The 16,466-nt window shown below is 38.4% G+C and overlaps 1 protein-coding gene and 1 long non-coding RNA gene across 3 annotated transcripts in view; one reads left to right on the top strand and one right to left on the bottom strand.

The window, feature by feature from the left end:
* The window catches only part of LOC140696102 (uncharacterized), a 46,856-nt gene extending 45,153 nt beyond the window's left edge, over positions 1-1,703 (top strand). Inside the window, exon 7 of the long non-coding RNA XR_012072120.1 lies at positions 1,643-1,703. This is a non-coding gene — a long non-coding RNA (uncharacterized lncRNA). The remainder of the gene's footprint in view (positions 1-1,642) is intronic.
* PLPPR1 (phospholipid phosphatase related 1) overlaps positions 1-16,466 on the bottom strand; it is a 505,983-nt gene that overhangs the window by 339,484 nt on the left and 150,033 nt on the right. The gene's annotated exons all lie outside the window — the stretch shown is intronic.

Below are 16,466 nucleotides of genomic sequence, written 5' to 3'. Positions count from 1 at the left end.
CTTCTCTCAGTCTATGGCCTGATTTTCATTTTTTAATAGTATCTTTCAGAGAGCAGGGTTTTTTTTTAACATTTTTTATTGATTTATAATCATTTTACAATGTTGTGTCGAATTCCAGTGTTCAGCACAATTTTTCAGTCATTCATGGACATATGCACACTCATTGTCACATTTTTTTCTCTGTGAGTTATCGTAACATTTTGTGTATATTTCCCTGTGCTATACAGTGTAATCTTGTTTATCTATTCTACAATTTTGAAATCCCAGTCCATCCCTTCCCACCCTCCACCCCCCTGGTAACCACAAGTCTGTATTCTCTGTCTGTGAGTCTATTTCTGTCCTGTATTTATGCTTTGTTTTTGTTTGTTTGTTTGCTTTTGTTTTTTAGATTCCACATATGAGCGATCTCATATGGTATTTTTCTTTCTCTTTCTGGCTTACTTCACTTAGAATGACATTCTCCAGGAGCATCCATGTTGCTGCAAATGGCATTATGTTGTCGGTTTTTATGGCTGAGTAGTATTCCATTGTATAAATATACCACCTCTTCTTTATCCAGTCACCTGTTGATGGACATTTAGGCTGTTTCCATGTCTTGGCTATTGTAAATAGTGCTGCTATGAATACTGGGGTGCAGGTGTCATCCTGAAGTAGATTTCCTTCTGGATACAAGCCCAGGAGTGGGATTCCTGGGTCACACGGTAAGTCTATTCCTAGTCTTTTGAGGAATCTCCACACTGTTTTCCATAGTGGCTGCACCAAACTGCATTCCCACCAGCAGTGTAGGAGAGTTCCCCTTTCTCCACAGCCTCTCCAGCATTTGTCATTTGTGGATTTTTGAATGACGGCCATTCTGACTGGTGTGAGGTCAGAGAGCAGTTTTTAATTCTTATAAAGTCTAATTTATTAATATTTTTCTATTATGCTTATGTCATTTGTGTTTTGTGTTTCATGTGTCCTAGCTAAGAAATCTGTGCTTAACCAAGATCACAAAGATTTTCTATGTTTACTTCTAGAAGTTTTTATAGTTTCAGGTTTTACATTTAAGCCTATGATCCATTTTGCATTCATTGTTAAATGTAGTATGATATATGGGTCATTTCATGTTTTGAATGTTGATGTGCACTTGTTTCAGCACTCTTTGTCTCCTATGGGAGACAGCTCAGATCTCCATCTATGATCAACACAATCCAAGCCCACGTGAGCCCCCCTTGCTTCAGCACTCTCCATCTCTGGGGCAAGGTTCCAGTGTTGGGAGAGGGGAAAGCACACACCTAAAGGAAACAGAGCCATCTCAGGCCTGAAGCTCAGGGCTTTTGCTCCAGCTACTTAGGATCAGACCCAGCCCCCAACAGGGGGTGACTGCAACAGAGGGGAAGTCCTGCCTCACACCCAGTTCTGGATCTAGCCACACCATCTCTAGCCTCACCCCCTACCAAGGTGAGAGGTGCAAGTACACCCTGAGGAAAGATGTGACCTGCATCCATGTGAAATTCAGCTCTTCCACCAAAAGATTTGAACAGATACTTCACCAAAGAAATCACCTAATCAGAACAGCAAAAAGAAAAATAAATTTTTAAAAATAAAAACAGTTTAAGAGGTCTCTAGAATAACATTAAGCATATTAATATTTGTATCATAGGAATCCCAGAAGAGAGAGAGAAGGGGATCAAAAATAAATTTGAGAAGATTACAGCAGAAAAATTCCCAAATCTGAAGAAGGAAACAGATATCCAGGTACAGAAACACAGGGATTCCCAAATAAGATGAATCTAAACAGACCCAAACCAAGACATATAATTAAAATTACAAAAGTTAAAGATAAAGAGAGAATTCTAAAGGCAGCAAGAGAAAAACAGTCATATACAAGGGAATCCTCACAAAACTATCAGCTGATTTTTCTGCAGAAAATTTGCAGGCAAGAAGGGAATGGCATAATGTATTCAAAGTGCCCAAAGGGAAAACCTTGCATCTTAGGATACTCAACTCAGCAAGATTATCATTTAGAATCTAAGGAGAGATAAGAATTTTCCAGACAAGCAAAAACTAAAAGAGTTCATCCATGCTAAACCTACCCTAAAAGAAATGTTAAAAGGTCTTTGCGAGGCAGAAAAGAAGTAAGAATCTAGAGGAAAGGAAAAATTACTTGGAAAGGCAAACTACAGTAAGGACTGAGGATCAACAACTAAGGTAGCATGAAGATTGAAAGACAAAGAATTATAAAAGCAGCTATAATTACAATAAACAGTTAAAGGATAAACATGAAGAGGTAAAATATAATACCAAAAATACTGAAAGTGAGGGAGGGAGGTAACACTGTTCTCTTTACATTAAAAAAGAGTAATTATGTGAGGTGATGGATCTGTTAATTAGCTTGATTGTGGTCATTTCACAATGTATATGCATATCAAAACATCACATTGTACACCATAAATATATACAATTTTATTTGTTAATGATACCTAATAAAATTGTGAAAAAATAATTTACACACACACATATATGTTAGAAAAATTAGAAAGCTAAAATCACCTCCCAGACTCTCTTATAGCTATATTTCTCTATATAAAATTTTTTCTGACAATTAGAAACACTTGTTTGAGATTTGGAAGGCAGGAATAAAGGAGAATGTGTTTTCCTATACCTTATTTGGCTGTTCCAGCTAGCAAGCATGGTCAAAAGACTGTGAGTTTTCTCTGCAGCAGTGTCCATTCTTCAGTTCCCTCATTGAAGACTAGTTGTGGAGGTGGTTGAAGCAGCAGCACTGATGTTATGGTGACCCATGTATCAAAGCTACGATGTCCATGTTCTAGCTCCCTGTGTTTCCAAAGACATTTGCAGTGATCAATGGCAGCTGCTGGTTCTTAATTCTGCCATAGCTCCTGCAGTGATATCAGAGGTAGTAGCTCTCCTGGTGAGTCAGTTCTATATTTTTCCGATGGCCATTCCTAAAGTCCAGCCTGGAATCTTCTCTCTCAGTGCTTGCAACAAATTTTAAAGCAATAATTCCCTATATTAAACCCATTACTGCACAAAATACTTAATGTGGTTATCTTTATTGAAATTTGGCTCATAGAAGATCAGTTATTGCCAGATGCCTAGTATCAAGGAAGTAAGGTATGAGCCATGCATCTGCCCTCCTCGTGGGAATTACAGGGGAGAAATTCCTTGCAATACGGGAAGATGAGTCACCAAAGAACCTACGAAGGTGCCCATGAGAGTAAGAGTCAACATGAGGCCCATATCATGTGACACTGATGCTACATCACCAGGACAGTGCCATTTAATAAGAACTTTACTTCTCCTCTTATCTCATGTCTCTCCTTGTGGTCCAATCCTCAGTGCTCAGAAACTAAGGTTAGCCTAATAGAAGAGGAGTATATGTGCTAGATGGAGAAAGAGAGAAAGAAACTCATCATATTTTTCTCTTCTTCAGCTACAGTTTTTCTCCCTTAAAGATAACCCAGTTGGGGAGGGAGAAAAGTCTCAACTTTAAATCAAGATTGAAGCATGACATTTTAATACTTCTAAGATTGATGAATGAGGTTTTTAGTATGACAGTGGACTAGATATTTTAATTATTGAACTGTGTTTTATGTCTTCAACTGACCTTAGGATTATGTTATTACTAAAGAATAACTAGAAAAGTGATGGGTCCTGCTTGGTTGTTCACTCGGTGAGGAAGAGAGAACTGTCTTCATAGGATACACTAGGACTCTAAAATAGAGTTGATTTGTTATTATATGCCACGCACTGTGCTTGTTTAGTATGACAATTACACTGTTCCTACATTCCACTGGTGACTTCAGTTACATTGGCACAAGCTAACTAGGATGCCCTTCCACAGTCTGATATCTTTTCCCACAATCTCTGCTTCCTCTTATCTTCCCTTGTTCTTCAAAATATATGTTTAGAAATTCCCCAATCCTATAGATACTGCTTCTAATGTTCGTAATATTTAAGGACTGTTTTTAATATCATGTCATCACTTTAAACCTCGTTTATCCATTTTGACAAAGTATCAATGTACATCAGTTACGTGGTTCTTAAATGAAAACTTTCAGATGATCATGGGAATTAGGAGAATGATGGTGTTGGATACTATGATAAAATGATTATATACTATATCTGTTGTCAAGATCAACTGTCACCTTCAATTGTAAAACTGGGATCAATAACCTCTTCTCATAAGAGTGTTGTACGGATTAGGTTGAATAATACTTCAGAAAGAACCTGACCGAGATCAAAGCACATCAAAATCACTTAATGGTTGACTCTGAATCTGATTTAAACTTCACTCAGTGCAGTTCTATCTCAATATCCTGAACTGCAAGAGTCAAAGATCCTCAAGCTCCAATAGCATAAGGTGCAATCTCACCTCTGAGTTTCAAAACTCATTTGAATTAGCTAAAATTTATATGGCAAATAGAAAGAATGGAGGCTAGAAAGGAGATCCATTTTTGAGGAAAGTTAACCATATTCCTAATCAATAATAATCATGTCCCACAAAAGAAATTTATTTTTGAGTGAAAATGAGTAAGTTGTAGTTAATGGCAGGATCTATCACTGTATTAACATAACTTCAGTGAAATACCATTAACTTTCTCTGCCTCACTTCCTCTATCTTTAAAGTGGTGGTTATGGTTATAGTTGATGACTTTTATGACTGTCAAATTAAAAGTTATGTTCACGGTGGGAGAGATGGATTTGTGGATTTTAATAATATCTTCCTCTCCATGCAGCATTGCCAGCAACAGGAAGTCCCTGGAACCTGAGCACTGGTATAAATGTGTACTTATACAATCAAGGTTATATATATATGAGTTTATAAAATAACATCAATAATGTCCCTTGTCTACCATATTGTCCTAAAACGTTTTCCTTTCACAGCTGGTAAGAGGAAAATCAGTCTTATAACTTTGTGAACAACCTTCACACCTAATTTCAGTGGGAGTTGGGAGGCCTGCAAAGATAATAATGGACATCTAAGGAGTGCTTTAGAAAATGAGATCTGAGGTTTCTGAGTTTTGGATACCAAGAAAAGTCCCAAGTACAACTAGATCATTTGCTCAAGGAGATCTCACGATGTGAAGCAGAATGTGCCTACAGTCCCCTAGAAAGTTGTTTTCCTTAATGCTTGGTTTCAAAGCAAGAAATATAACTGATGAAACTGACCTTCAATCCAATAACCACATGTGGGCTAATTTCTTTGTTCTAATTCTGCTTTTGTTTAGGGTTTCCCTCATGTGTTATTCAATATATTGATCTTATATCTGAAAAAGCAGAAATTCATTTGAATTCAGTGTGCACTGTTATTTACAAAGCCTTCTCCAAGAGGTTGGAGTCTCAGAACTGAAAACATATAATTGCTGCTCTCAGACAGTTTACGTAGTGATGTTCACTGAAGCATCCCTCTCAGAAATGCTGACATACCAGAGAAGGTAACTAGGAGTCATATTTTCATGAATTCTCGATGGGCATCCTAGGAAAGCCATGGAAAGGGTATTTTAAGTGATGGTTTGGGCCCAGGATGCTGGAATGTAAACTCCCAGAAAGAAGCTCAAGTGGACGTTGCTGGTGCTCTATCCCAATCCTCCCAGACCCATCTACTCTTTCTGTGTGCCCCTTTGCCAGCTCTGGTGTGCTTTTGCTTCCAATAGCCCACATTTGCAACGTTAATTTGGAGAAATTCCCTGGGACTGCTGGAGCCACTTTGCCCAACCACACAGAAAACCAGAAGTGCCTGGGAGTTTACATCTGCAAATGGGATGATTGAAGAGTACAGGAGTATGAAACTCAGCTCTCTTGCTTTGGGTAAAAGCCCCGAAGCATAATCTACATTCCAAAGTTCTCCTGTAGGATCAAGCTGATGCTACCTTCTGTGGGACTTCCTAAAATCCCAGTTCTACTTCCCCTGATGCCTTATTAAGTCCCCTGGGAGCACTTCCTCAATCACTTACACACAAATCGTCTTCTCAGAGTCTTATTGACAGAGACCAAAGTAAAACAAATCCAGCCTCTCAGGAATTGCCATGGATAAAAAAGAAGCAAACCTAAATTAAAAGAAACTGTAAAGATGCACCATGTTCATAGCAGCATTATTCTCAATAGCTGAAACATAGAAGTAACCCCTGTGTCCACTGATGGATGAATGGATAAACAAAATGTGGTATAAACATACAATGGAATATTATTTAGCCTTAAAAAGGAAGGAAATTCTAACACATGCTACAATGTGGATAAACTTTGAGGACATCATGCTAAGTGAAATAAGCCAGTCGTAAGAAGACAAATCTGTATGATTCAATTTATATGAGGTATTTAGAGTAGTCAAATACATAGACACAGAAAGTAGAATGGTGGTTGCCAGAGTCTGGTGGGAGAGGGGGAATAGGTAGTTATTGTTTAACAGGTGAAGTGTTTCAGTTTTGCATGATGGAAAGAGTTCTGGAGGTGAATGGTCAAGATGATTGAATGTGAATGTATTTAATATCACTGTACACTCAAAATGGTTAAGATGATCTATTTTACATTATGTGTATTTTATCACAATTTAAAAAATGGGAAAAAAGAGAACATAAGATCCTTATCTGGAGATCATTTGTGGGACATGGGATACCAGACTTAGAAAGAAGTACTGGAGGTAAGATACTGTGGGATGCCTGGAGATTACCTTCCCATGCTGGCTCAAGGGTACAAGTCTTACATTCCAGGCATCCAAAGAGAGCTAAAAAAGGCTGAAAGAGTATAATGGCCTTCCTTACAACCAATAGGCTTATTAGGAGTAGCTGGGTTAACAGTAGAGCAAGAGAAGCAGGCTATCAAGACTTCCAGTTGTGCAGTGGAGATCAGACACCAGCAGCCACAGAGAGGACTTTCATTACAGCCAATGGGAATTGATGAGCCACCCAGAGACAGGCTCCCAGAGACTCATTAGGAATCTCATGGGCTCTGAGTCTGACAGTTGTTACATCATCTAGGAGAAATGGCATGCATACAAACTGCCCCCATCACAAAAGGCAAGACCATAAGGAATATACAAGTTGAATACAATGAAATTGCAGAGTAAAAAGAAATTGCTTCCAGATGAAGGGATCTGCAGCAGCTGGGAGCACGTGAAGAAAAGCACGGATGTGGTGTGTTATGGGACATAACCACCTAGCGATTTAGGAGGAACTCTGATACTAGTTATAAATGCCATGGTATACTGATTAAAGCATTTATTGACTCCGGCTAACTCTGAGATTTACCCAAGTGTTACTCATATTTAAACGTCACACACAGATATTCAAGTGTTGCAAACATTCCCAAGATACACAAAGTCATTTGTTACATATGCTCGTGGGTCACACACCAAGTCAAAAGTTTCTATTCACTGCCTGCTTAGCCAGACTGCTGAAGGGCGAATTTCATCACAGCAGTCAGATTCATTCTCTCACAGAATCTTCCTTCCTTCTAAGATTCTGTCTAAAGCCTTCTGATCTCAAAGGGAGAGCCCAGTGCAACCTTGGTCTTTCACTTTTACCCTCATAAAGTACAGGCTAATCTGCTAGACAGACCTCCAGAAACTCACAAAGTGATGAAAGCGTTTCCCAAAAGACCAGGTTTTGCTAGACTTGACAGCACTACTGACAACTATGGTCACTTTCTATCAGATACACACTCAGGACATTAACAAATTCATAAGGTTTTTACTGAACCTAATCTGTAACAGAGGCCTGTTTAATAACTTGAAAATAAAAGCTACAGAGGGAGAAACTTTACACTCACAGTCTTCTCAACCAAAAGTTAACCCTTCTCTAGGGCTTCTTGTCTCAGTGAGTGGCACTACAGGCCACCCAAGTGTCTCAGCAACAGGCTGTATGTCATCCTTGTCTCTTCTCTATCCCTGTTCACTCACATCCAATTAACTGCCATATCCTGTTACATATGCCTCACTTGTATTTCTCAGTTCTCCCTGCTTCTCTCCCTCTTCACTCCCATTGCCTTAGTTTAGCCATGACCACACTTTACTGACAACCTTCTGTCTCCCCACATGTACCCCGATACTGCCGTCATTTGGTTCTCCATATAACAGCCAGAGTAATCTTTTGAAAGTACATAAGTTAAGGATAAATTCTAAATACGTTATATGTTAAACACGGATTTATCAAAAAAAAAAAAAAAGGAAAAAAATAACATGGCTTTGTCAGAGTCCCAACAGGAAACTCATGACACACAAACTGGGAAGTAAGGAATATAATGGAAAAAAATCATTTTCAAAGGTATGGGTAGGATTTACTGCCTGCTAAAAGTAGGGTGGCCAACTATCTCAGCGTGGCTGGAACCAAGGGTTTCCCTGGGATTCGGACTTTCAGTGCTAAAACCCAGAAAGTCCCAGCAAATCCAGGACACGTTGTTCACATTCAGGAACCGTTAGCATCCTAGGCTTGAAGGGACATGAGAATAGAGTGGTTACCAGAACCCAGAGAGGAAAGGTGCATGGAGATGGCCACCTCACAAGAGTATGGTATTTGGAAGAGGGGTGACACCCAGCCTACAGACATCATCAGGAAGGAAGCCAGAAAAATAAAGACTCAAAGCTCACTCTTCCATCTCCTGGTGGATCCTCCCATTAACTTAACCAGGAGGAAAGGGCAAGAGAGATTATCTGATGTCATCATATGGGTCAGCCTGGGGGAAGCAGAAGGAGAACCAAAGAGACGGTAGCAAGAGGACTCAGTCTGACATTCTGGCTTTGAAGATAAAGAAATGGGCCACAGTTCAAGGAATGCAAGTGGCCTCTAAAACCTAGGAAAGTCAAGAAAAGAGATACTGCCCTGGAAACTTCAGACGGAATGCTACCCTTCCAGCACCTTGATTTTAGCCCAATGAGACCCATTTTAAACTTCCCACCTCCAGAACTATAGGAAAACAAAGTTATGTTGTTTTAAGTCACCATGTTTGTGGTAATTTGTTATACCAGGGATAGGAAACTAACACATAAGGAAACTTAGAGGGCATCTGGTCCAACACCTCAGCCAATACCTAAGTTGATCCAGGGCTTTGACTGGTGTGGGAAGTGACTCTGCTGACAATGCAGAGTTTGTGAAGGTCTGGGTACTGAGCTTCAGGAAGAATATTCAGCCCCCTTCCTACCTCCAGTATAGGTTAGATGGGAAGGAGAAATGACTGAATGAAGGAGAATCAATTAGAAGGCTACTGTGAAAGCCTGACCAAGAGGTATTTGCTGGAAATAGGGTGGAGCCAGTAGGCAGAGACAATAAGATAAATATGGCAGAGATATTGTCATTATGTAAAGAATGGGACTCAGTGACTGATTAGAAGGAGAGTTGATGGCAAGATTTTAAGACTAACCACAGTGACGATGACATCATCAATAGAGCCAAGGCGGCCTTTCCTGTTGGCATGGCACCTGCTGTCTTTAACAGAATCGAGAATGGCTTAGAAAATGTCAGAACTCAGCTTCTAAATAAGTTGAAATGCAAGAAATGAATTATTTGTTTAAACAAAGCCCAAATCTAAAGCAATAACAAATATGTGAAATTCAACCAAGTAAACTACAGGTACACATAACTGCAGAAATGTTTACTAGTAAAATACTACAGTTATGGGGGGAGGGTACAGCTCAGTGGTAGAGTGCGTGCTTAGTATGCACAAGGTCCTGGGTTCAATCTCCAGTACCTCCATTTAAAAAAAGTAAATAAAGAAAAAATTTTTTTAATTTTTAATAAAAATAAATAAAATAAAATAAAATACTATAGTTATTCTTCCACTTCTGCTTTCCTTAATTTGCTCCATTTTAGGAAAAAAATTAGAAAATGTTTTTGAGGTATGTAATGAATATAATCAATTTTTCATATGCACTTAAATATATTTTTTCATTTAATGGAAACTAAATAAAGCAAAGAAAACCACTTTGAGTATGTCATAAATGATTAAGACAGTGTTTGAGCTCTGTGGTTTTTATTTCATAATGGAGCTGGACAATGATAGACCAGGTTGATGTTTGGTTAAAATACATATATATACACACACACACGTTTTAAGTTGTGTTCCCCAGAGGGAGACCATGAGATGATGATAAAGTGTTAAGTGTTTTATTAGGGAATTTCTCAAGGAAAACTGGTAGAAGAGTGGAAAAGCAGGATAAGAAAGCACAGGAAGCCAAGCAAGGATACCATATCAAGGAGAAGTCCTGCAATGAGCTCTGGCTACTGGGGGGGATCTGGAGGAGTTCCTCCAGGGGATGCATATGGATGAATTTCCCAACTTAAAGAAATGGAGATGGAATATTTATATTCCCACAGTGTTTAATTATTGGTTAACGTTTCCCCCAAGTGACCCCTGAAAGCACTTCCTACTCTCCATCCAGGCAGACAAAGCAGGGTCCAGCAGCCTTAGGGCAGCCATCCAACAAATGGATCCAGGTGCTGGCTGACGGGAGAGAAAGTATGCTAGAGCCAGGGTACTCAAGAAAGGTAAAGGGATCCAAGAGAACATGGGTGGAGGGTTAAGTGTCTGTGACAAAATATTACTGAAAACGCAAGATTTTGTTTGACTTTTGTTAAACTGAAGTAGAATTGAGTTATAGTATTATGTTAGTTTCTGGTGTACAGTGTAGTGATTCAATTATACATATTTTTTTCATATTCTTTTTTATTATAGGTTACTACAAGATATTGAAAATAGTCCCCTGTGCTATACAGTAAGATCTAGCTGGTGTTTGATCATCTGAATTGGAATCTTCACTGCTTAATCAGTATCTTCACTTGAATATTTTTTAAGCCATCTTGATTTTAAAGTACCAAAATTAATTCCCCACCACTCTCACAAAAAAGCTCTGTTCCTCTGCCGATTTCCCCATCCTATGCTTTGCCACTAGATGGTCAAGCCAGAGCTTGGGACTCAATCTGACTTTTTTCTAAATTCCTGCATCCAGTCCCACAGCATTCCAAGTGAATATACTGCCAAAACATATCCTGGATCAGACCACTTCTCTCTGTCTCCACTGCTAATACTAGGGTTCAACACTAGCCTTTCTTCTGGATGACTACAGTCGCCTCCTGACTCAGCCTCCTGCTTTTACTTCTGTCCCCTTAAAATTCAATCTCCTTGTAGTGACAAGAATGATCATTTAAAATTGGATCTGCCATTTCCCCATTAAAACAGTTTATTGGCTTCCTATCGTATGTTAAATCCTGTCACCCCCCTGATTAAAATGCTTTAGTGGCTTCCTGTGGTATTTAAAATTAAATACTACAGTATCCTATGTGACCTGGCCTCTGTCTACTTTTCCAACTTCATCTCAGGATTCCACTGCTCATTTTGTTTAATCATACAGGATTCTGACATTTCCTAGGTATTTCTGCATTGGGAATGGACACCTTTTTGGCTCTAAAAGTAGCTAGCTCCTTCTCTTCCTTTTAGGTCTCAGCCTAAATGTCATGTCCTTGAAGAAGTCTTCCCTCTCTCTCTATCTACCTATTGCTTCTTACCCTTTTATTATTTATGGAAATATTTCTTCTCCAGAATATATCACAATTGGCACCTATTTGGCTTGTTTATTGTGTTCCCTCCACTAGAAGGTAAGCTCCATGAAGATAAGTATCATATGTCTTATTCACCACCACATCCCCAATACTCAACAGTGTCTGATTCATATCATGAATAAAGATTTCATGAGTAAATGAAACACAAGGTTGCTTCATCTTGTTTCACTTTTGCTCCTAACAATTTGACCATTTGAGGTCATTTAAAGTATCATCACTTCATATAAAAAACCTGACCAAGTCTTAGTCGTGCTCAAAAACAAATGTGCATTCTGGGGGGAAATGACTGATGCTTTTTTCCCCATGTCGAACTGCTCCATTTAAACAAGGTTAATATACGACAGGCCTTTCCAGAGTCATGATGTCTCTACAGATGGCAGTGCAGATAGTTTCATGGTGATATTTTTCAAACTATTTTATATCCAGGCCTTTTCCTCAACTGCCCTTTATAACGTCTGGAAGATTTAAGGAGACTAAACCCCTGGCAAACATTTTTTGAAACTAGGCAGTGAAACTTGATTTTTTAAAATTATTTTTCTTCTTATTTGAAGAGTTTTATTTTAGAATCTTAAAAGAAGATCCAATTTGGATGGTGCTTTTTGGCTCAATTTCTTCATTATTCCATTATGCTAACTGGATGTGTTAAATGTGTGAATACTTTAAGAGGAAGCAAGCTGACACTCTTGTTTCTAGGAAATTTATTCTTTATAATCTGCATAGTTGATCATCTTTTGTCAACACTAATTGAGATTAATGATCTGACACTATAGATGCTATTGTTTAATAAAATACGGCTTCTATTAAATCCTACTTAGTTATAATTCTGACAAAGTAATGCACACTCATTTCAGAAAGTTTGGGAAAGACAAAAAAGTTTAAAAAAGAGAAATTTAGTCATCTACAAAATTCCACCTAGAAATAATCCAGTCTACGGCCATACCACCCTGAACGCACCCAATCTCGTCTGATCTCGGAAGCTAAGCAGGGTCGGGCCTGGTTAGTACTTGGATGGGAGACCACCACTGTATTTTCTTATGTAGCCTTCTAATCTTTTTATCCACACACACACACACACACACACACACACACACACACACACACATATGCATTCAACAAACACTTACTAAGTACCTATCATGTTTCAAAAAGAAGTCTAGTTGCCACTGAACAGGACATGAGATCCATACATTCATGTGGCTTGCATTCTAGAGGACAGATTAGAACACTAACAATTAAGATGATTTCCATTAGTGATAGCAGCTATGAAGAACACAAAACAAGTAACGTGACAGTGTGTAAGTCATAAAGAGTCAGATAGTGAGGGCTAGCTACTTTATAGCAGGTTAGCAGGGAAGACCTTTCTAAGAAGACTTGACCCAAGAAATAAAGAATGAGGAAGCACCAGTCATGTGGGAATGTGCAGGAAGAGCATTCCATGCGGAGGGAACAACACATGCAAAGGAGGAGTCTGACTACTTCTAGTAACTGCCACAAGGTAAGTGTGGCTGGGACTAGAGGATAAAAAGGCAGGAGTCTCTCATATTCATTATGCATTTTGACCGATTTCATGCATATCTTTTCATTTATATTTTTGAGCCTCAGAATTTAAATTCTTATGTTGTCAAATCATTTTTTTCTCCTATTAGAAAGTCTCTTACCTAATCTTCAATCAGAAAAATATTCACCTTTACCTTCTTCAAGTGCTTTTATTATTTCATTAATACATCCACAGTTTACTATGACATATAATAAGGATTTAAGTAGCGTTTTTTCCCTAAGCAAACAACCCATGCCCAAGCTCAACTTTTTGAATAAGCCTTCTTTCTCAGCTAATTTTGATTGCATCATTACCATATACTTCTTTTTATTTTTAATGACATATACTCCTTATATTGCAGGCTTATGAATAGAAAAATGCTATGAGTGGAGTGGCTTAAACAGTCTTTTAAGACATTTATTCCAGCAACAGTCTGAAAAAAGAATTAAATGGTCAAGAGCTTGAAAAGTGGAAGACCAGATAGAAAGCTACAGTAGTCATTCAGGCAAAAGATGCCAAGATCTTGAACTAGAGTCATGACACTATAACAGAAAGAGAGATCATGTATAAGAAAAACACTGAAGATATCAAGCAAGCAAAACTTATCAAATGACTGGATGTGTAGCTGAAAAACAAAAAGAGAGAGAAAGAATCAAAGATGATTCTGTGTAACCTAAAGTGCAGTGTCTCCATATCTTGACTCATGCTGCTTCTTTACTCTCAAATGCCCACTTTTATTTATTATTCAAAACTCAGAGTAAATACTGGAGCAAGACAAAATCAACCAGGCTTTCTTCTTGGCTAATTATTAGAAGCAAAAATTAAAGAACCCAACCTACACACTGAGTCCCACAATGGTTTTAAAGGTTACTAATCCCATCTATCCCACCTCCCTTCCCCAAAACCTTGCTCGTCTGGAATTTAGCTCAATGGCTGAGTCATACTTATTTCACTTTCCAAATTTTTACTTCTTTTTCCTTCAGGGCAACCGATGTGGCTTCCCTCTCTCCCTCACATTAGCTTAGCCTCACCAACAATAGGAATTCAGTTGACCCTCAGGATCGTAATAAATGCAAGGATGGTTAGGTAATTCTTGTCTATAAGCCATTCTTCAACAAACTCGATCCAAGTCTTTCTTTTTCTCCAAACTAACCAACCCCCCTTAGTACCCTAGTGAATGTCCCTCTATAGAATTCATCCAACCCAATCACTTAAGTAGAACAATTCTCCCCAGGTATTCCTCTTAGTGTTTTCAGAGGTGAGGGAGGCTATCCACCTGCACTTTTGTCAAGTCCATTTTCCTACACAGTCAAAATTATAAAACACTTGAACATAAATATGAAAACAGTACGCTGCCTGTTTTATCTGCGGCATTATAATACACAGGGTTATAAAAGTGCTTATCATATTTACTATAAGAAGATTGTTAAGACAGACAGGAGATTGGTGGTTGCCAGGGGACTACCCAGTGGGTCTGGGGTTTTCATTTTACAAAAGATTCTGGACTAGATAGTTGTGAGAGTTGCACAATGATATGAATGTATTTAATGCCACTTAATGTTACACTTTAAAATAGTTAAAATAGTAAATTTTATGTTATATGTGTTTTGTCATAATTTTTAAAATTGTGTTTGCTTATCTCGTTGTTGACAATGTCATTAACTACATATCAAAACGCCTTCTCTACAAATATCCATGGAAGGAATGTCTCATTGTATTACTAATACTGTGAACTGCACCGGAGATCATGTTCCCTTTAACCCTGGCCAACAGGAAGGTTTAAGGCAATTTTGGGGACCTTGCCTGGCAAAGGCATAAGATTTCACACCTTATTTTTTTGTAATAAGGTAATTCCAGGCACCACTGAATTTCCTATCTTTACTTTTCCTTCACTTCATTCTTCATTCTCATTTTCAATTGATTTTATCTTGCTACCATATATGGATCTTTGTAAGATATCTTAAATCATTTTAAGAACCTGGCAGAATACAAATAACCTAAACATCAAAGAATGATCAGATAAAGCGTTTGCTTATTTTGTCTCTCATAATGTAGTCTCTTTTCCCAGTATCAACTTCAAAATGGTCCTTGCATTGAGATCTCCAAGAAATCCTATTAGACATTTTTGTTAGATAATTAGCTTCCCCATAGTGAACATCTTCTTTTTACTGACTTCATTCACACCTGGTATTTTCCTTTGTTAACTGAACACCGGCCGTTAAGGGCCATATTACAAATGCAGCGATAATGATGAAATGCCCGTAACTCTGAATAACAGCCACTGTTGAGAAAACAAACCACACTTACTCTCTGTCAGGTTTTTACTGCTCTCCATGATTACAAGGAAAAAGAAGCTTAGCGATGCCTCTCTGTCCAAAGTGCAAAAAAAATTGCTACATTTTAGAAAAAGGAGTAATAGAAAATTATGATGCACATTTTTCTTATTTTGTGGCAAATTGAGGAGAACATAATTCCTCAAACATTAATGCAGGCTTTTGAGAGGGCGTGTCCCAGAAAACAGAGGCTGGTTACAATGGCAGAATGTTTTTAAATAAAAATCTCCATAATTGGTCCAAAACAAAGACTGAATAAATGGACATTTGGAATATGTCTTGGAGATAAGATGGGTCATCGAGGCTTTATCGTTGACTGATAATATAGTGGCAATATTAATGAATTTATCTATTCACGCAACAAATGCAGGGTTCGTGTGAAAGCCTCCAATGTCAGTCACTGAGGCCCACTGTGGACCCCAAGAATTTTAGCGGAAGAAGGCAGAAAAAGAAGGGACCAGAACCATATACATATACTTTAAACACTACCTTTAAAGTATTTAACTGAGCTCTTCTGAATTCTCTCTTGAACCAGAAAGGTAGTGATTAGAGATTAATGTCAGATGTATTACCATGTGTATAATCTTGTGTTGAAAGAACATTAGGATTCATAATTGTCAGAGACAAGCTGTCATCTTGCTGGAAGATGCTGGTTTTCTGGTACAGACACGTTCTCATTTGAAGCTCACAACAGCCATATTCAAGCAAGTGAGAGAACACTACCGAGAAGCAATTTCTCTGCACTCACCAATTTGTTTGCATCCAGCACCAGTGATCCTAATCACTACATCATACAGTGCCTCCCAGGCTGACCCAGCAACAATGACAAAACACTCTCAGAGACCTTTGAGGAATTAAAAGAAACGTTGTTGCAGAATTTAAAAGGTCAAAGAGGCTGTGGTTTTCACTATGTTATCTGGATTGTGAGCGCAGAGAACAAAAATAAAACCAGAGTTTCCTAGCACTCAAGTCCATAACTTCAGCACCATAGCCCATGCATGAGCACACACATGCATGTGCACACACTCACACATGTGCACACAC

Source organism: Vicugna pacos, chromosome 4 (genome assembly GCF_048564905.1).
Source record: "Vicugna pacos chromosome 4, VicPac4, whole genome shotgun sequence".
Taxonomy (NCBI): domain Eukaryota; kingdom Metazoa; phylum Chordata; class Mammalia; order Artiodactyla; family Camelidae; genus Vicugna; species Vicugna pacos.
This window is presented reverse-complemented; position numbering and strand designations above follow the sequence as displayed.